The sequence below is a fragment of the Gallus gallus genome, chromosome 6 (assembly GCF_016699485.2).
Source record: "Gallus gallus isolate bGalGal1 chromosome 6, bGalGal1.mat.broiler.GRCg7b, whole genome shotgun sequence".
In the NCBI taxonomy this organism is placed as follows: domain Eukaryota; kingdom Metazoa; phylum Chordata; class Aves; order Galliformes; family Phasianidae; genus Gallus; species Gallus gallus.
Window position 1 is genome coordinate 35,602,455 of NC_052537.1, and position 20,420 is coordinate 35,622,874.

Sequence of the window (20,420 nt, forward strand, 5' to 3'; positions counted from 1 at the left end):
CCCGTGGAGGACTGCAGTGCCAGCATGCCGTGATATCTGGTCTTCAAACTGGTCCCGAGGCAGCAAGTAGTGAGTGTTTGGGCCTTAGCAGCAGATCCTCATAGTGATTATGGGGCGCTCACTGGTCCTTCTACCATTACTTACTGCTTATGTTGTCAGCAAAATGAAATGGTTGCACACAGTGCATTATTTCTTCATTGGATGATATTGAAGCTCCTGCTTGCATGCTAGGTAAGGCCAGATAGCCTTGCTGGTTCCTGGGAAATGCTTTTGTATTGGATGGGAAGTTTGCTTCTAGCTTGTCTGCCTCCAAGGTAAAGTAAGAGGAGGTACAGGGAAAGGAAGTTGTGCTGTTTGGGTTCAGCCATGCTCACAAACACTGCTCCCACCATTCAGACCACTGGTGGGGACAAAGCCACGGGTGTGAAGCTGTGCAGTCTGCTGACTCACTGCAGAGATCTCATTGTGTCCAACCACCCTCAGGCTGCATCCTGGCTTAGCAGCTGTCAGCACAGTGGCTGATTGCCCACAGGTACCCCTCGTTAGCTGTCAGTTACCCAGCAGGCACAGAGCTGCTGACCTGGTGCTCAGCACAGCCTGGCTGGGTTGGTCTGGGCAGCTCTTATAAACAGGGGCAGTGCTGCAGATCCCTTTGGTTGGTGGGAGCCTTGGCCTGATGAGCTCAGCTTATCACAAACTAAATGAAAGCGTAGTGGAGAAGAAAAGGGGAAGTACCATAGATGTGAAGGATGGAAAAAAGAGGAGCAGTTGGCACTGCTGGGGCTGTCCCATGAGGGAAGGGCTGGTTCAGTGCAGTGCCTGGCTGCCGGGCAGCATCTCTGGGGCTGGGGTCCTATTTGGGTTGATCCAGTGTCACCCCACAGTGTGGATGGGAAGCTCAGAAGAAGGATACCTCAAGGTGCTCATCTTTTCTGTTTTTACTCCATTGTTGCCTTCTGTAGAGGTGTGCATAGCAAGGAAACAAAGCAGGCTTTGGGATGGGAACACAAGCATCCTTGTGTTCACTCTGCAGCCTCTCAGGAGGAGCACCATAAGGAGTGGAGGGCAAATGATCTTCACAGCCTGCAGTGCGTTTCCTTTTCTAGAAGTGATGCATCCCAGAGGTTTTCCATTTGTGCAGAGTTCATGGGAAAGACAAAGATGCAAAAGATGTAAGCAATTTCTTCCATCATCTGGAGAGCTGAGATGCTCAGCAGGAGTGGCTTAGCACCAGCACTGAGTGCTTCTGGGAAATGGGACACAGCTTCCAGCAAGCAGGATGCTTGCTACTGGCACCAGCCCCTTTATCTGCTGTCAAGGGGCAGCTCTCCATAGCAGAAGTGATTCAGTCGTCCATCTGAACATGGCAGCTCTGCTTGCTTGCCTGCCATCAGGGATGCTTGGTTGTATTTAACTCTGTGAGCAGTAATAATATGTGAGGGGGGGGGAAAAGTTGCTGATTAACTCAGGATTGTGAATAAGTATGTGAAACTGAAGGAAAATAGGTGCTCCTGCTAAGAAATAGCATTGCTGTCACTTACAAATGAGTCACTCAACAGCTGCATTTGACACTGGTGATATCATACAGACATGAATATTTTTCCTTCTACTTGTATTTCTATGTCAATCCACAAACAGGGACATCAGGTAGCATTAGTCAACTCAGGAGTAGATGTACCTCCTGGGAAGGGGTGTCTGCACAGAAATAGATGTACGTGGAGATCTGCAGATCCGTGAGTGAGGGACAGAAAGGGAGGGAGTGAGAAATGCGGGGGTTTGTTAAAACAACAGACATACCTATGGATCAGAGTTTGAAGGCACTACTGAATATCAGCACCTAAACAAACCAGGTAATTCAGCTGCTGCTGAAACCTGCCCTGGAAACTATGAGCTGCGTTGCTCTGCCCCCAGCCAGCCCTTGGGCTTAATGCCTCATCTCTGTGTTTTCTTCAGCATCCTTTACCATTTCTTTACACATTGCTGTCTATAGGAATGGCTTTGGTAACTCTGGGCTGTGACTGAATCACACTGGAAATGCCTCCTGCTCTGGTTTTCACTGTTTTGAGAGCTGTTGCTGCAGTCCCAGTGCTGCACTCAGCTCTAGGCACATCCTGGAGCGCACAGATGTGTCTGTTCCACAGCCCAGGCATTCCCACAGCTCTATTGGCAACTCAGGAGATCTCAGCACACCTCCCTAGGAATTATTATTATTGTTTACAGTGTATGTATTTATTTATTTGACCACTGAGATCAGCACCATATACATAAAGTGTTCTATCTCAGTAACAGCAATGCTTACTATTTTGCCCAGGGGACTCAGACGTTTGCACTGATGTAAATGGGGCTGTTTCCTTACAAACAGGAACACAGAATGCTAACATGCAACGGGTTTCTTCCCACTGACAGCGTGGAGAGCAGTGGGTGGAACCTGCAAAACTTTGGATGCCATTTTAAAGAGGTGACTTTGGATATCAGTGACTTCTCCTTAAACTCAGCTTTGGTTTTCTGGCTCAGCGTTGTGAATATGAACAGCATTTTGCAGACACCTAATTCACGTTGATGTGACTCTGTATTTAAAGTGGCAAATGTGCAAACTCTGGTCTCTGAAGTTTTCTCAAGGTTCCAAACACAGGCTTGACTCAACTGAGCCCAAATACCTCAAGTTATGACCACTAAAATCACTGCTTTATTACTGCAAAATCTTGGGCGTCAGCTGTGCAGGTTAGATTAACAGCAGGCACCTGTGATAAGCGTGCAACTATTTTATTACTGTTGTTTTCACATGGAAGTGGAAAGCAGGGATTGGGATGTGCACTGCGCCTTCCAGTCACACAGCAAAGGAAGTGGGGCCGCCCGGAGGTCACAGCAGTGCTGAACTGCCTCCACAGTGCCGCAGTTCTAGGCCGTTTCCTTCCAAAAATGCCCTTGTGGAGTAACTCCCAGGCACCTCATGTTGGGCTGCTTTTCTGATGAGTGTGCCTGTCCGGAGTGATGACTCATTGGGGAGATGAGGGCTGGAAAGGAGCTGCTACAGCCAGAGCCGAGCGGTGCTGCGCTCTGCTTGGACCCCGAAATATGTGTAGCTCTGGTCTCAGACACAGGGGGTCTGTTTTGCTTTCTACCACACCTACTTTAGAGGCAAGGCATTAAAACTTATCTTTGTTATCTGATGCTAAGTTGACACTGAGGGACAACATTTGCTTTGACGGTAGCAGGGCGTAGCATCCCTGCCTACGGGTTGGTGAGAAGCATTCCTGTCCCCCCCATGGCTCAGCTTTGCTGGGGTAGGAGGAGCCCCTCCGACCACTCAGGCTGGGCCACGACTTCCTGAGCAGGGACTGAGCACAGTGCAGGCAGCCCCTCCTGCGTGAGGGCTGTGTGCGTGGCAGCCCAAGCAAAGGGCCGTGGTGCATGGCAGCAGGAGCGAGGCGGGCAGGGAGCAGCAGGGATTGATTGCCCGTGGCACTGAGACGTGGGCCCTTCTGTTCTCACAGGCCCTGCACAGAACCTGCTCTCTGTTCTCAGTGATGTGTACACGTGCTAACGTTTGGCAAGCAGTGTGCATCAAACCAAAATATTTTTTCCTCCTCAACGTGTGCTATAAAGAGAAGCAGAAAGGGAGGAAGGAGAGGCAAACTTTGATCAAAGGAGATGTCTATTTAGCTCACACCAAGAAACTTCATTCCCACCCAGAGGGTATAACAGAAAGCAGTGCAGTCAGAGGCCGGGCTGTGCACAAAATCAAGGTGGGAGGAATGGAGGCAGTGCAGCCTCTCCTCAGCCCTCCCTGCCTGTGCTGCATGACGTGGCAGTGGCTGTGCAGTGTTTCCCTCCTGCTGCACGGACTCAGCCTCTGGGAGGGCCACTACTTTAAATTCTGGTTTTATAGCACTTCAGGTTAACAGTGATTTATTTCCAGCCTCCCCCCGCCCAGTACTCATTCAACTTGCAGTCTCCCACGTGCCGTGACATATTTCTTTCTTAATTTTCTCACTAATTCACTCACTGAATCCATTCTAAATCTCCCAGCTGTGCTCTTCTCCCATTTCAGCCAGTGGGGCCGGTGTTTGTGTCCGTGCGGTGCCCACACCCAGCAGCGCCGGGCACACTGCTGGAGCTGCCCATCGGCCCCAAGCGGTGCTATGCTCAGAGCCCTCAGTGATAAACAGCTGCCCAGCTATTGCTGATGGTCTTCAATATTTCAGTGGTTTGAACAAACCATTAAACAAATAGAGGCTGAGGGAGCTGGGGGTGTTCAGCCCGGAGAAGAGAGGGCTCCAGGGAGACCTCATTACTGCCCTCCAGTACTTGAAGGGAGCTTGTAAACAGGAGGGAGAGGGACTTCTTACATGGTCTGATACTGACAGGACACGGGGGAACAGCTTTAAACCAAGAGGGGAGATTTAGATTAAATGTTAGGTGGAAATTCTTTGCTGAGGGTGGTGAGGTCCCGGCGCTGCTGCCCAGAGCTGTGGGTGCCCCATCCCTGGTGGTGCCCCAGTCCATGGCCAGGCTGAACTGGGAGGGCACCCAGCCCTCAGCAGGGGTGCAGCTGGGGAGCTATGGGGTTGGAGGGGCTATAGGGGCCATTCCAGCCCAGCCATGATGTATTTCTATGAACATAATGGCTGCAGAGACCTGTGCAGTCATCTGTTCCGTACCACTCTGCTGCAGCTGGGGTGCCCGGTATCTGAAGAGCTGCCAGAAGCTTTGTAACCTGGAGGGCAGCGCTGAATCCATCCAGATTTGCAGTGTGGCTGTGATTCAGTTGTGTTTGCAGTGGAAGGAGCACAGGAGCTGGCCTGGAGCTGTGGCCCCTCTGTGGGCAGCTCATGGTACCGGGATGTGACACCTTGCTGTATGTCGCCTAACGACGAGCTGGCTGCTGGCGTTAGATTGAGAGGCTGGGTTTTGCACTGAAACAGGCCAAGCTGTTTTGTTCCTCACCTGCTGGAGGTGGCATTTCCTGAAGTGGCAGCCACAGTTTGTACCCTGACCTGCAGAGAGCTGTGCATGCAGCACGCCGGGTGCCGGCTCCTTCAGGCTGTCTCTGGGCCCCCAGCCCTCCTGCCCCTCTGCGAGGTGTTCCCCATGTGTAGGGGGCTGCAGCCTCAGGGATGCTCAGAGTGGAGGATGCTGCCCCTAGTCGCACAGCTCCTGGGCTAATAATAAGATGCTGCATCTCCTCTTACATGCAGCGGAGATAGAGGTTGAGAATGTTTTTCTGCCTTGCTCCACCTGATTCCCATGCAGGCTTGCGATTGATTTTCCCCAAATAAACCGACTCCCATCATCATAACACAACCAGATGGGGAGGGTTCAGTGAAAATACCTCCGGAGAGGCCGGCAGAGAGACGGATGCAGGAAGCAGATCCTCCCCGTAAGGCTGGCACGGTTTGGTAAGCTCCATCTGAAAAATCAAAAGCTGTTCCCTCTGCTGAGTCACAGCCCCTCGGCGCCGGAGGCAGCGCGCAGGTGAGGCAGCGCCGCTCGGAATCCCTCCTGAGCGCGTTTCTCAGCTGATCCCATTTGAGCCATCTCCTTACAGTGCGTTGCAGGTGTGATTCTGTCTGCAGAAGGGTTCTGTCGCGTTTGCGTCTCGCAGCTGCGTGGCTCTTCCAAGGCATACGCGGTGCCCACCCTGGTGGCAGCCCCCGGTGCCCCCCGGCAGGAGCAGCCCCAGCCCGGCTGGAGGCACAGCACAGCCCCTCTTGTGCCCCCGCGGTGCAATCCTACTGAGCTTTGGGGTGCCGGGCGCGTCGCTCCTCCTCTGGCTGGGAGCAACAGCTTCATTTAGACTCGCTTTTGTGGTGTGTTCCAGCGGCTCAGATGCACAGCTAAAGGCTGTTTGCTTTCTGAAGCTGTTCCGTCATCTTAAACCTACAGAACTGGGGTGAAATCCGGAGTGTGAGTGTGCATGGGGGGGCGGGAGGAGGGGGTGGAGGTGCTGGAGGCAGCCGGGCGCCTGGCAGCAGAGCTGCACAGCAGCATCCCCTGACCACCATTAACACACAGCATTTGGCTTTAGAAAGCAGCCCTGTTTGTGTTGCTAAAATATAGATTATTTCGGTGGAAAAATAATCTCTGGCTGCAATCTCAGATTTAGACATGGGAATTTAATTGACGGTCCCTTGTAAGTTGTGGGTTTGTATTTTATGAACAAAACCACTTCAAAAGCAAATATTAAACTTAAGATACCCTGGGTTAAATATGTTTTCTGTGTGCTTTTCTATAGATTTAAAAAAGTAAGCAAGAATGTTATCCCAAGGGGCTGTGGTTGGTGCAGTGCTGCTCAGCCCCCAGGGCTGCCCCACTTATTCTCCACCATCCTTGAGCCCCTGGGCTCCTCCTTCCCCCCCAGGCAGGGCTGGTCCTGCTCCTTCACTCCTGTCCATTCCTATTTCAAGACAGAAATGGACAAAGGGAACTAAAAGGGTGGGGGAAAAGACTTTGTTACATCAAAGGTCAGGGATACATCGCTTTCTCAGCCCCAGCGCCCGGAGCGTTGTATGAGGGAGGTCCAATCGCAGCCGAGGAGCACTGTGATGCTGTGTGGGGCTGAGGACCACGTAGCTGTACTGGGAGCCGTCAATGTTTCTGCAGATTCACTGAAGACGGTATTTGATGTATCCCACTGCCAAAACAAACTTGTTGGCATTTTATTTTTACTTTTGTTTTTAAGCAGCAGATAAATTTTGGCTATTTTTTTCTCCAAAATGGCGTGTGGAGGCTGAGTGATAACCACTGAGGCTTCCCAGGGCTGGAGAGCTGAGGTCATGGGCTCGGTGTGTTCTTCATGGTCATCTGAGTACTGTGTGCTTTCCCCACTGGTGTGATTGGGGGCAGTGCTGAGCCTGGCTCAGTGCCACGTCCTCTCCATCACAGCAAAGTGGGCTTCCAGGGCAGGCCAACTGCGTTCCATTTGTGCTCTGCCTGTGGCCATGGGAGCCCCACAGCCTGAACCACACAACTGGCCTGGCCTGCTGGTCTGACACAGGGCTTATTGCGGGCACTGAGTGATGATATGTGTGTGGCTCCAGCCGTGGCCTTGGAGTTGGTGCCTGGTCCAGAGAGGCTGCTCACAGCCCCGGCTGCCCTGGGCTGTTCCCATGCTGACGTGACACAAAAATGACAATGTTTTTCTGGTTGGGAAAATTAAATCTAGACATAGATTGGCTCTGTGATGCTCGTTTGATGTGAGCTGTGGTTGGAGTGAGACGTTCCCAGAAATGGGGCTGATCTCCTTCCTTCTGGTTGTGCTGTGGCTGGGCTGTGAGGCTCAGCAGCCCCATGCAGCAGGGCTGGGTGCTTCCCTGCACGGTGCGTGGTCAGTGCTCGGGGAAGCTGCAAGAAGCAGGAATCAGAACGGTGATCTCGTTGGAACAACAAGTGAGGATGCAGGTGGAGCCCAGTGGTGAGTTTTGGGTTCCACCATTTTCTGGAGAACTCCGGGTTCTGTGGGGAGGGTGTTTTAAAGGAGTAAAAGAGCGTGCAAGAGGGGTGGTATGGCCAGAGCTGAGTGCTGGGGCAGCTCACCATGACGCACGGGGCTGGGCCTCACCTGCTGCTCACTGCTGCAAGGGAAGCGAAGCTGCAGCGATTGTGCTGCGAGCCCCTTAAAAACAGCTGCAAAAGAAAACAGAACCCAATCACAGCAGTGAGCAGTGCAATACAAAGGCTGCATAATTATACCGATATTTCCTGTGTTCCTTTTATTATCTGCTGATGGAGACGGTAACGGCTGGAGCGGAGCAGGGAGCTCACTGCAGTACTCCTTGGGCTGTTACAGCTGCACATCTGCAGGTGCCACAGGGCTGCAGGTGGGGCGCAGACCCCTGGAGCCAGTGTGGCATTGGGCTGCTGGTGCCTGGCTGATGGGAGCAGCAGGTGGGGGTGCTGCCGGTGCCTGCAGGGCACAGTGCTAAAGGGAAGGTCCGGCTTTCCTCTGCAAAATTCATCACTATCCCCTGCCAGTGTCCCTTAATGATGTTGGGTAGTTTCTTGTTCTTGCATTACTGTGGAAAAAATCAAAACTATTGTTCTCACTCTCATAACGTCAATGATTTATAACTGCCTGCTTAATGCCTCCTGCACAAATCACAGATGCTGATTAGTTATTTCCTGGCTGTACCTTTTGTTTTAGATGAGTGTTGGTGTGATAATGAGTACCTTCCTACAACATCGCCACGCTTTCCATCTTATTTCCCATCTCCGGCTATTAATACAATCTAATACCTTGTTTACCTAGCTGCTACACAGCAGATGTCCTCAGTGATGACTTGATCTTTCCTTCCAAACCTCTGTCTGCAGGGTATGCCAAATTGTATTTTTAAATATAGATTATCTTGTACTTTTCGTATTGAATGTTGTGTTGCTTGGTTACCTAATTTTCTGTGGTTATTGTTTTAATTTTTTCTTCCTTTTTCTTGCTTTATATCCCTCCCTCATCTCGATTGACCTAAATAATCCTCAGTCATCAGCAGGCTGTGGCAGCCGGCCCTTCGCTCTTTCCACAGGTTGCCAGCAGGGTCCCAAACTCTGCCAGCCCACCTCCGGTCCGTGCAGCCCTCTGCTGGGACTCTCCATCGCAGTGGGTGTTCCCCCTCTGACTCCGTGCCTTATATGTGATGCATTCCTTAAGCTTAGTCTTACCAAATCTTCTTAAGCAGCTAATTGCTTAGCATCCAGCCCTTAAGTACACACTGTGAAACTGAGACTTGGATTTGCACTCTCGTGCTGTACACGTTTACCTGCAGGGTTCCATTGGGCACGGGCTGCTGCCTGCTGCCAAGGGCAAGGGTCAGCCAGGAGGTCAGGAGCCAGGAGGGTGCATCCTCCTAACTAGGAGCAGTACAGCACAAGCCATGTGAGGAGCAATGTTCTCTGAAGAAGTGAGTGCAGAGGGCTGTCAGACTGGAAAATGCTGAACTAAATACTATTTGGGGTGGCGAAGCCCTGGCACTGCTGCCCTGAGCTGTGAGTGCCCCATCTCTGGAGATGTCCCAGGCCGTGGCCGAGCCATGGGCAGCCAGAACTGGGGGGCACTCAGCCCACAGTAGGGTGTGCGGCTGGGGGGGCTCTGAGGTCCATTCCAGCCCAGCCATGCTGGGATTCTGCCATTACCCATAGGCAACACTGAACAAATAATTAGGAAAGAGCTCTTCTGTAGCTGTGCCCTGTCTGTAGGCAGAGATGTCTGTGAGGAGGTTCCACCACTTCATGATGCTGCATTTTTCACCATGAAAAACAAGGCAAGCACTATGTCCAGCCTGAAGAAGTCTTTGGGAGGGACATCAGCTGCCGTTGCTGCCAGGAGACACCATTTGGGAATGAGTGACTTTGTTCCTGGTGTTTATGGGCCAGAAGAGCTCATGTGGTGCTGCAGGTTTCCTTTTGGTGGAGCGTTTTGGCACTTAGTGTTGTGCAGGCTAACAAAGGCCATGGCACTGATGTGGGACGGCTCCTTGGGATGGGTAAATGAGCTCCAGAAGTGGAAAAGGGGGGTGAGTGGCAGCATTTAAGCAAGGAAGACTCATGTTCCTATAACTTCTGGTACCCATGTCTTCCTTGAGTGCAACACAACAGTTTCAACACAATCTGTAACCAATAATTAAACATCTAAGGGTTAGCAGCTATTGGAAAGAAAAAGGCATGTCATATAGATGTGCATGTTCTTGTGGGAAATTAAAAGCAAGCTGGGGAACTAAGCTGTCAGTAACAGACATGACAGACCCACACGGTGATGTTGGGCAATGGGTGCACCAGCTGACACTGGGCTCCAGTCTGTCACTTCTCAACATCTGACTGTAGAAACTGCAAGCATCCATTTTCTATTTTATGTGTGTGTGTGTTCTGTTTTATCTCTGTTTTCTTTCATTTGGGCAGTACTGTAAATCTGGACAATTCCTATGCTTGAGCAGCACTCAGAGGTCAACCGTTGGTGCTCAATCTGTTCTCTATTGGATGAACCACAGAAGTCTAAGACTAGAAAGGGTGTTTGGAATAGAGTTCACCTGGGGGTAGGCTGTAAGGTTTGGGGTTGCTTATATGTTATTTTGAAGCCATTATTTGGCCTAGCTGAGAGATGAGATCTCTCTCATTGTTTGTCATAGCATCAGAAGCTTTGAGCTGTCATGCTTTCACTACTGGTTTCTAAATAGAAGTACTGAGAACCTGTGGTCTGTTATAGGAGCGTGCTTAGCAACGTGCATTTCCTTACAGATGATCTGGAGGGGGCTCAGAAAATGGGCTTTTCATTGAAATAACCTCATTGGGGCGGGGGTGGCACATCTCACTTTGCATTTTAGGATTTAGCTGTAGAAGAACAGCCAACATTCTGCTCATACCCCATTAATTATGTTAGCACCCTGCGCTGAAGTGTGGGGTTTTCTGCTCCTGGCTCGGTTAACCCAGCCCTCAGCTCTGCAGCTGGCAGCCGCTGTTGGTGCCGCTGTGCCACTGGGAGCTCACTGCTGGCACAGAGCACAGAGCACATTTCCAAGCTGCTGTTGAGTTTTAGTCTGTTGCATGCAGTATGGCAGCAGAGACACTGATGTGGTTGATTTTATTTTTTGCCTTTGAACAGCAGATGTCTCTTGAAGGCGGGTAGAAGGCATGTGAGCCCCCGCTGCTGTTGGAGCTGTAGTCCTCAGTGCATGTCTGTCATTGGTCCTGCTTGCAGGAGGCTGTACAATGTTAATTTTTTTTGAAGTTGAGCCACCTTCTGAGTTGATCATTCAACCTATTTTTACATTCATTTCTTCTTACATTTAGTGAAGTATTAGAAGAATCAGTTCTAAAGAGTCTTGCACAGTGATGGTGGTAAGGCACTGAACGGGCTGCACAGATGTGGTGGATGCGATGTCCCTGGAGACTTTCATGGCCAGACTGGATCAGCCTCTGGGCAACCTGATGTAGCTGTGGTGTCCCTGTGCAGTGCAGGGGGTTGCACTGGATGGCCATCAGAGGCCCCTTCCAACTCTAAGGATTCTATGATTCTATGATTCTGATTTACATTACCCTTGTTTGTAACTCTGCAGTTGTATCCTGAGTACGGTAACGAGCATAAAATGGATGTGATTCTCCATGAAAGTCAGCCCGTTTCTGGCAGCTGGTCTTGGTTAAAGAAAACTGTGCTGAAAAAAAATGTTCCCCTACAGGAATGGGTTCCTGGCCCTGTTTTAGGTGGGCTGGTGCTGCCCTGCTGAATGGAAGTCTCGGCTCCCTGGCTGAAATGTCCCATGAAACTGCAGTGAAATGGATATCTGTATGCTAACAGAATTGACCAGAGTGATCGATGCAGCATCCCAGATCAAGTCAGCTTTAAAGAAAAAAATCAGATTATAGCTTAAAAATTCCTTGCCATGTTCATCTGGTTAAAATAGAACCATCTCCGAGCAGAAGTCACATTGCCATGGTCAGCAGCAGGGAGGGGGCCCCACAGCAGCCCCTGCCCCACAGCTGCTCTGTGCTGGGAACCACATCTCCAGTGCTGCAGGGTTCGGTGTTCTCCCCACTCCATTCCCTGGGTGGGCATTTTGCCTTCAGGACTTCATTCAGTCATCTTCTGAGGCCTGGAATGACTCAGGGTTTTTCTGGTTTTGTTGCTGCTGTTTAAATCTTATTCATTTCTTCAAATATAATTTAAAGCATTCATTTTGTTTCCTTATAGCTGGAAATGTCAGACAGATAACAATCTGTCTCCCTCTCCATGTGATTACCTCGCATGGATCACAGCACATGCAGGTTCGTGGCTTAGCTTGGGAGCACAGGAGAGCACAGAGCCCAGCCCTGCAGGCTGAGCACCCGTGGCTGTGCTGGGCGTATGGAGAGGGTCAGCATTCTGCTCCTTGGTTTGCCAAAGAGCAATTGCTCGAAAGGGGCCTTTAGGTGCCAGAAGCCGATACAGAAGGAGAAAGGCTTATCAAAGCACTGTGCTCACGCTGCTGCCCCATTCTCCCCACAAGCTCCTTTTCCTTTTTTTATTAATCATTTCCTGCTTGCTGACCGTCTCTCTGTGTCCTCCTAGCAGGTGCTCTATACCACTAAAACACGCCATGTTAAGGAGCAGTGTGTTCTGACTGCTCATTTGTCCACAGCCCTCAGCAGCACTGAGGAGCACAGCCTGCTTGCTGAGCGCTGGGCAGATCTCACAGCCCAGGGCAGGTGCTGCAGCAGATGGGTGCAGGCGGTGACTGCTGTCCCCAGAGGCACCCGTGGCAGATTCAGTCCCCCTTCTCAAGTTTGAAGAACCAAAGGATTTCTGGTTTTCACTTAGATCTGTCCCCAGCTATTTCAGATTACAGCAGTTCTTAATTGCAGTTCATTTGGGATCATGTGAGATCGTCGGAGAGATTCAGGATGTGAATAGCCCAGAGCACATAAATCAAAGCTGCTGCTGGAAATTATTCCCTGCCATATGCTATTATGTTGTAATGGGACAGAAACCTGTGTACCTACAATTATCCCAGCTAATTGAGTAACAATGCATATCAATACAGCCGTGTTTGTTACAGTTCTGCTACCGTGGTTCCCGTTCCTGCGCTGAGGTCGGCTGAGTGCTGCCCACTTCCAGTGCTAAGAAGCCCCATGCTGTGATGCTCAGTGCCAAATCTGCAGTCACAGTAATGTGACATTCAAACAGCTTCTCCTTTCTGAACTCACCACTCACTGCTGAATTGGATATCACTCTCGGTTCCATCCTTTCCAACAGTGTTCCTGCTAGTAGCCTGCACGGTGTGAAGGGCAGCCCTTTGTCCTCCAGTGACTGCAATACAGAAGATCTCCCTTCTACCAGACTTCATCCAAAGCTCCCTTGGTCTTTCCCAGGGACCATCTTCCCCCCCAGCCCCCACCAGCAGACCCAGACCTGATTCCATGGGCACTGGGACCCCCAGCCCTTCCTGGGACCCCCACTCCCAGCAGATGTTTGTGGCAGAGGAGCAGTGCTGAGCCCCATACAGTGGGGCGCACAGTGTGTACCCCCCGTCCCGTACCAACACCCCCATCCCGCACCACCAACAGCACTCCTGCTTTGATCCAATTTTTGCCTTCTTTCTTAACCAGCTTATGTGTCAAGGGACGTGCGCCCTGTTAGATAAGGGGACAGAGGTTAGCTGAGACTGGGGAGGGGACCTCAGCAATTGCCAAGATGTGGTCATTTAACCTGATGAAGAAACAGGTTTGAAACAATCTGATCGTCAAAGAATGAGCTTTTGGGGGATGAACAGGCAGCAGTAGAGCTCATGGGCATCTAACGGCTTGTAGTCAACTTCCTACCAAGTTCTTGTTTGCTGCTGTTAAATGTGTTTCTATTAGCGTAGACCTGGGCACGTATCTGGTTACAAATGAAACAAATGCTCCAACCAAAAACCCATTTTTTCACTTGGAAAACCACAGCCAGGCTGAGGAAAGGCCCCACCTTCCAGCATCCTTCCGTCTGTCTGATCCTCGATGCCGCGTTGGCTGAGGATGAGTCACTGGAAATGGGTTGTGTTTCTGATACCTAAAATGCAGTGCTGTTTGTTGCCAGAGTCGAGCCTGCTGTTTACAATCTCATTCATAAACTGAATAGCTCCGAGAACTGCAATCTCCTTCTGACAGCGCCGCAGTGCAATGCCGCCTGATGCTCTGCAGTCCAGCTGTGCTGTGTGCTCGCACAGAGCAGGGCTGGAGAGGCACCACTAAAGAGTTATTTGGCGATATTAATGCCGTGCTTAAACCATTGCCATGAAGTGCTTTTGGATCACGCGATGCCATCTGTGTTACGGTTGCCTGCGGTTCATTATACAGGAATGAATTCCTTGGGAAAGCGGATGGCGTTGTGCAGAGTGCTTGTTTGTGATCGAGGTAATGCCATGACACAGCACAACGCTGAGGGAATTAAGTCAGAAATGCATCCCTCACCGATAATCCCAGGGAAATCAGTGGAATTACTGCAAGCTGTTCCAGTTCAGCTGGGCATTCGGGTAGGTGTGCATTGCACTGCTATTATAACAACCCCAGGGGATTGGGGTACCCAAAGTACTGCAATATCCAAGGAAAAATGAAATATTAACGTCCTATCTATGAGCTACTGCCTCTATTTTTTGTTAATTTCTTCAACCATTCAGACATAGGAGATATAAGAGCAAAAAAGATGTCCTGCTCAGGTAATATCAAACTTGTGTTAAAATGGTAGGTTCTGTGCGTTGGGGTTTGGGCATAATTATGGCACTTACGTTCTATGAATGCCTGCTGTATTTACTGTACACCATTTGCTACTCACAGATGTGACACCCAGTTATGTTTTGCATTTAAAAAACACAAACACCTGAAAAGAAACCCCCCAAATAGCTGTGACATTTAGGATGAAAGGTCAGTATGGATGTCAGGCAGACAGGCAATTACACACAGAGTATGTGTGCATGTATGTAAGCTACGTGTGTGTAGCTAACAGGGGTCGGGATTTTGCTGTGGATTTTGTAACCTGGGCCCACCCATCAGTGAGTCAAAGCTAACGATGGCTGAGGGATTAATTTTTGAGGGCAAACTGTGCTTGGTCAGGATTTGCCATGTGTCTGTTAAAGCTGTAGCTGGCACTGATCTAATCCTCAGCAACACCTGCGACGGACTTCCAGCTGCAGGAGCTCACTGCTGAGGGGTTTGGTGGTTGTGTTCCCTTTTGTGCTGGATGCTGTTTCTTCAAACATACAGTCCAGACATTTGTTTGCTTGTTTTTCATGATGGAAACTGAGATGTACTCCAGAACAGCCTCCTGTTGATAGATATGGTGGACCACCAGGGGTTTGCTGGCATACATTAGAGAGCACCAGCTCTTCTTAGAGCTGAAATCTCCAAGACACGATGCAGCTTCCCACTCACGTGGCACTTGACTGGAAGGAGGGCGCTGAGCACAAGGCTGCTGCACCCCAGGCTCATGTCCTGCCTGCAAGGCTTCTCCCTGCTCTGCTGCCTTCTACCAAATTCATGTGAGATTTTATTTTAAACCTGAAATTTTCTCAGCAGAAGCGTGATTAAGGCAGATATGCTCCTTTGGAAGTTCGGGTTATCTGCATTTGGTCCTGTTAAACATACATGTATAAATATGCGTACATATTTAAAATCAAGCTCAACTCAGTCTAGTAATTACATCAGCAGCATAAGGACAAAGATCCTCATAGCATAAATGGGCTAAATACCCAACGTAACTCTATGTGCGTGACAATTGGTGTCCTGGCAACTCTTGATCTCAGGGCTCTAAAGGCTCACTGCCTGCTCGCTGTGCTTTACCATGGCATTTCCAACAGCTTTTCTTCTCCTCGTGTTGCAGCTAAGTCACAGACTGGTTGTGACAAACATTTATCCACTGAAAATATAGGTTTTGGGTGGCAAAACTGTGCTGAATTTATCAGATTCATCAGGGCTAAAATTTAATGAAAATTAGGAAAAATTCATGGTAACGTCTTTGAAGGTTTCTGTTTCAGAGTCCAGGAAATGAGAGCCTGGGTTACAGTGCTGGGCTGTGCAGGCTGATAGATGGCATCCTCTGTCAGGTGTGTGGGCTGCTCCAAGCTGGGAGGCCAATCTGGGCCATTCTGTGATTCTGTGATACTCTGGGTTGCAATTTACTCATTTATTTTAAGTTGTGGTGAAACCTTGATTTCAGAAACAGTTATCTAGAAAACATATTTTCCAATTAGCCTCGATGTCTGGACTGCAAGTCAGGAGGCAAAAGAATGATGAGCCCAGCTGGAGGCAGCGTGTGATGCATTATTAATGCTATTTTCAATATCAAACATACCAGGAATCGTACGCATACTATATTCTCCCAGCATCAAAAATATGAAGGCCTCACTACTGACACGTCTTACAGATGCCCTGCTACAGAACTTGCTGGAAAAAAAAGGAAATCTGCCCAGGTGACTGCCTCTGTCACAGGAAGTGCTTTCTGCCCATTCATTCCCAGGACCACAAGGACCTGTCCTGCCATGCTGGCTGCTGTCCCAGCTGTGCACACCCCAGCTCTGCCCCTTGGAGCACCGCTCACATGCTAGCTGTCAGAGCAGAGCAGAGCCAGCAGGGAATGGCTGCTTTGCATTCCTTCTGCAGCAAGACAAACTCTCCCTTTGCTGGTTTTAAACTGAGACAGGGGAGGTTTAGGTTGGATGTGGGGAGGAAGTTTTTCCCCCAGAGGGTGGTGATGCACTGAACAGGTTGCCCAAGGAGGCTGTGGATGCCCCATCCCTGCAGGCATTCAAGGCCAGGCTGGATGTGGCTCTGGGCAGCCTGGGCTGCTGGTTGGCGACCCTGCACGTAGCAGGGGGTTGGAACTGGATGAGCACTGTGGTCCTTTGCAACCCAGGCCATTCTGTGATTCAGTGATGATATCATTGTCAGGATGATGCTGTTACCTTGGAAATATTTTTATGGGTTCTTTTTCTCCCAGTGTTTGGGACAAATATTCCCCCACGCCTGGCACTGTCCCAGCAGCCCGCAGATGGCCGCTGTGCACGCAGGCACGCACCAGCAGGCACCGCTGTCTCAGTGTTACAAGACCACGACTCTTTGAAATACAAATAACTACTTTCATACTTGGCAACAATGCTGCTTGTTCCCCGGCGGGCAGAGAAGCTCAGGGCTGTCACTCGAAAGCTGCCTTACTGTGTCCAGTCCACTTTCCCATTCTATCCCCAGGAAAAGCAGCCCCGCTTTTCCCGAGTGGTCCCGTTCTGAGCTGTGTCAATCCCTTTCTGACCGCTAGGACTGCGAATACTGGAGGGGTCCGCTGTGTGTAGCACCAGGTCTCAACCATAGTAACACTGCTTTGGGGCTTTCCCTTTAATCCATTGCACTGTATATATCAATCTGAGAAGCCCACGAGTGGGCAGTTCCATGTTTGGTGCCTGTGTGTCTTTGTTTGCTCTCCCTGCTGCTGCCTTCATGGAAAAGCAGCACTAAGTGGATGGGTTTCTGTAACACGTTTGTGGCGCTTCTGCTCTGTCTCACACAAAGTCTCTGCTGTAAATTCCAGCAGGGTTTTTGCTGCTTTGCTCTCTGAATCCGTGTCCTTGCAGGTGAACGGCAGCTCAGCTTATGCCCCTTAGTTTGACAGAGGTGAATATATCTGGTCAGTAATCACATATATTGCTCATACTGCATTTTAATTTTTTTGTATGTAGAAGCTCGGGGGGCTGAGCACTTCTTGTCTTTGAAATGGGTGTCTCTGAAACCAGTAGAGTTTCATGAATGTAGGTTATCTAAAATCTATCATTCACTATCCAGTCATCCATTTGAATAGAATGAGGCAAAACTGAAGTGAAACCACACGAGGGAGCATTTAGTAACGCTGACATGCCCAGTCCTCAGCCCCAGGCTGGTTTTCCTTCCCTCTCTCCTCCTTCTCAGGGAAGGACACAGACTCAGGTCTGTAAGGGGCAGGGAGCACCTCCTTCTCTGTCTGCACCAGGGTCCACCTCTCCCATGTCAGGAGTGATGTGCAGGGCATCCCTGCCAGCCTGGGCCAGGACCAGGGGGTCTGCACTCTGTTGTACCCAGCAATACATCCTGCCTTGGCACTGCACAGATCTACGCCTCGTGTACCCATGTTTCCTCCGGGAAGAGGGAGGTGCACAATTCTTTTTGTGTACTTTCCTCTGAGAAACCTTCCCTGCCTCCCTCATGAGTTTTAGGGCTTGGAATGTGGCATGCAGAGTGGCTTCTCTATCGGGCTGCAGCTCAGTGCCAGCAGTACCCTGTGCAGACAGATCGTTACCAAGGCTGATCAAATTCCTATTATCTGCATCCCTTAATCCTCTGATGTTTTCCTTGGCTACGTTCAAGATTAATCATTATATCCTTTTTTCAGCCTTAAAGATTTAATTAGAAGAGAAAAAGAGTCATCAGCTAATTTCTGAGTGGTGTTTCAGAATCAGTCTTATTACTCTAAGTAGTGGTGAGGCAGCTGATGTTTCTCTGGGAAATCTCATTAAATCCTTAGCGTTCCAGATTGGAAGCTTCAGGTGGCAGCTCCATGCCCACACTGATCTGATGGGAGTCTGTGGGATCTGAGCGTGGATTCTGTGCCCCATTCACTGTCACCTCCCATGTGTTATGGGACGTGTTGTGTGACCACAGCTGAGCTGTCAGAGCTCCAGGACAGCTCTGATTTTGAGGGAATAGATACCAGATGCGGGCAGCCCCATCTGGGCCAGAAGTGGCCACAGCAGGCTCAGGGCAGCACCCAGCTTTCCAGGCTCCTACGGGACAGAGGAGAATGCCGGGCTAAGGAGCTCACGTTGTCACCCTGGGGGTGTCGGCAGCTCTGTGCTGTGACCGTGTGCCATCCCCAGAGCAGCTGCTGGGCTCGTGCTCCTTCTAGCGTGCTTCTATTCACAGTTTTGCCCTTTGCTTTCTTGTTCCAGTTTCTTCCGTTTGCTCTCTGTAAACAAACAAACGTTCTTGCAGCTTCTGCCCTTCAAATGCAGCGGTTCTGATTTAAGTTATTCTGACAAATCACTGCGTCATTAAAACTGTTATTTCTCTGACATTCACATATAAGCAGTCAAAATTGGATTACGCTGCTTCTCATTTCCCCGGGTTGTGGAGCAACCAGACTGCACTGACCACAGCCATCACTTCCACATATTGTTCAAGAAAACCATTGTCATACACACAAATGCTTCATTCATCTCAGAAGGTGGAATGCAGTGCCATGGGCTATGGGCTGCCCCATTTTCTGCTAGAAGAGACCTCTGCTTTGGAGCAGTCACTGACATATTGCATCTTCTTACACAAAGCAGCAGGAATTTCAAACACTGAGGATATCTACACAATCCCTTTAGAGATTGTGTAGGGTGTATCCAAAATCTTTTTCATTTTAATTTGTTCAGATGGCTGAAAACAGGTTCTTTTTTCTGTGCAAATGTGAAGGCTGCAGTCGAACACCACCGCAGCAAAGAGCAGAGCTAAGGCTGCCCGCACTGCCCTGCTTTGGTCACTCTTTCCCTGCTCCCCTCCATATCCGGGCTCCCCATCACCCAGCAGCTCTGTCCACTTGTTTCCCCAGCTGCCCTCAGCCCTGTCCTCGCTTCTCATCTCGGTTAAATAGCACCACAGGTGGCTGTCCCCGTCTGCTCTTTTCTCCTAATGGATGCAGGTGTTTGCTCTTAGAATGTAAATGGATTTCTTTCATGATTATGTTATTTTTATTATTTATTATTCTGTTATTGCAGCTGTCTGTAATGCTAAGCCTCCTTCCTAGCACTTGGACAGGACTGGTGCTGCTCTATTGTGGTTTTGATTATTAATCAAGATGAATATCTCAGTGCTCTGAAAGTCATCATCCAAAAACATTTCTATCTGCACTAATGAGGTTGGTATTAAGGAGCCTGGGAATACTCCTCCAAAATGAGAGCTCTTTGTGTATGTTTTATTGTATGAATTAACCAAAATTTGGAAACAAAGTGTAACTTCAAACCAGAAGTGTGGTGAAGGTTAAAAATGCATCCCAATGGGTTTTGGAACTGATGAATGCGTGTGATCTGTCTGCAGTTTGGCTTTACCTAAGCCAAGCAAGTCACTTTTCCAGTGAAGCGTTTTTCATTGGATTTATCGTTGTTATTTAACCTGCAGTTGTGTTCTGAAGCTCCATCCATTCTGCTCTTTGCTCCCAAACAACAAAACTTGCTCTGGCACAGAGAACTTCTGGTGCTTTGGGCAGCCCCTGCTTGTTCCTCTGTCTTCTTGCTATTTGTACCTCTTTTATTATTTTTACTGTTGATTTCTTAAAGTTATTTGGAGGAAACAAAACTTTTTTTATGTGAGATATTTTTCTGCCCGTACTGGAAGCAGATTTCCCAGCCAGAGCCGTGAGGGTGCCATGAGGCCGGAGCTGGACGGCCCTCTGCAGGTCATAGCATTGGTAAGGCTGGGAACGACCTCCGGGGTCACTGAGTCCAACAGCACACGTCCACATCCTCTGTGCTGTGTGAATGCAAAGTGCAGATGAATGATGAGATGAACGATGAGGAATGTTTGAATCGCACTCAGTGATGTAAATGTTGTGCTCAGGACAGCTGTGTGCCCAGCAGTGCCCGCTGAGCTCCAGCCAGCCCTCACACCATGGGCAGAGCCACCTGAGCTGCCTGGTGTGTGCCTCATGTTCCCAAATCCCAGCTGCTGTGCTCCTCCCTGCAAAGTGAGATGGGCGGAGGAGTGAAAAAGGCCTCAGCAGCTCGTGGCGTGAATGGGTTTTTGTGCCTTTGAAGCCCCGCTTGGGCAGTACTGAGCAAGATGCTGACACACAGCCCGTCCTTTGATGTCACGTGGCGGCAAACCCATTTGTATCAGAGATGTTTATTGACCATAAACGTGATTGGAGGGCGGTCACAGGGAGGCAGCACAGTGCTGGCCATGGGCACATACAAGCAGCCCAAGAAAGA

The 20,420-nt window shown here is 49.7% G+C and overlaps 1 protein-coding gene across 21 annotated transcripts in view; it reads left to right on the forward strand.

Annotated features, from left to right (window-relative positions):
* JAKMIP3 (Janus kinase and microtubule interacting protein 3) overlaps positions 1-20,420 on the forward strand; it is a 58,344-nt gene that overhangs the window by 6,451 nt on the left and 31,473 nt on the right. The gene's annotated exons all lie outside the window — the stretch shown is intronic.